The sequence below is a fragment of the Fragaria vesca genome, linkage group LG2 (assembly GCF_000184155.1).
Source record: "Fragaria vesca subsp. vesca linkage group LG2, FraVesHawaii_1.0, whole genome shotgun sequence".
Lineage (NCBI taxonomy): Eukaryota > Viridiplantae > Streptophyta > Magnoliopsida > Rosales > Rosaceae > Fragaria > Fragaria vesca.
Genome location: NC_020492.1, coordinates 31,975,132 through 31,976,085, shown reverse-complemented (window position 1 = coordinate 31,976,085; position 954 = coordinate 31,975,132). Strand labels below are relative to the sequence as shown.

The 954-nt window shown below is 35.4% G+C and overlaps 1 non-coding gene across 1 annotated transcript in view; it reads left to right on the top strand.

Annotated features, from left to right (window-relative positions):
• Positions 1 to 954, top strand: part of LOC101303773 — a 1,576-nt gene extending 622 nt beyond the window's left edge. The window contains exons 2-3 of the transcript XR_184107.1: positions 420 to 656; positions 768 to 954. This is a non-coding gene — a transcript (uncharacterized LOC101303773). The remainder of the gene's footprint in view (positions 1 to 419; positions 657 to 767) is intronic.

Below are 954 nucleotides of genomic sequence, written 5' to 3'. Positions count from 1 at the left end.
GGTGTCATGCACTCTCTTACTACTTGTAGGTCTCTCTCTCTCTCTCTCTCTCTCTCTCTCTCTCTCTCACACACTCATTTTTTTTAATTTCCGGTTCTCTCCACTGATTCTTTTGTTTCAAATAAGTCACTTATATGATTGATAGGATATCAAGTTTTGTTGTACTCTTTACTGTTTGATATATTGCTTATGTGAATGAGGTAATGATTATCCTTAACAACATAGTTTCATTAATAATGCATGGATGCCATTGCTTGAATGTTACCAGGTCTCATCAAAAGCAACTTCATTTTGTTTTTCTTGTGTTTCCTTGAAAGAGTTTGATTAGCTTTCTTAACTAATATGATACATATCTGATAGTTTCCATTGGTGTTTAGTTTTCTTAACATTTTATAATTTAGTTGATTGATTCATGACAGTTACAATAGATTACAAGCAGAGACCATTGAAGTTTATACTGAATGGCTAAACAACCTTGGTAAAAAGCAAAGACCATTGGGTCCTAATGTTGTGAGAGTTTGGGTAGATGCACGAAAAGTCCCATCTGCATCCCTTTGGAGACCAGCATCTGAGTTGCAAATCATTGAAGATGCTCTTGGTACTACAATAGCATAGAGCATGGCCAGCAGACAAACTAATTCTGCCTTAGAATTATGGTATGCCTCAAATAAACTCCTTTTTGTAGTGATCTTTTGATTTCTGTGACATTTTTCAAGTTATTAGTGGAGGTCTATGATATAGTGATATTCATTTGATTTATGTTGCAGTCTTCAAGTTAGTGGAGGTTCCAGAGAATAATGAAAAGAGCAGAGTAATGAGCCTGAAGGTGGTTAGTTGACTATGTACCTCAGTTGGTTGTTACATGCGTCCTACAAGTTTTATCTTTAAGTAGGAGAGATTTGCAAGGCTGAATACTTTTCAGTTTTCAGTGAAGTACTATATGAGTTTGGTAGG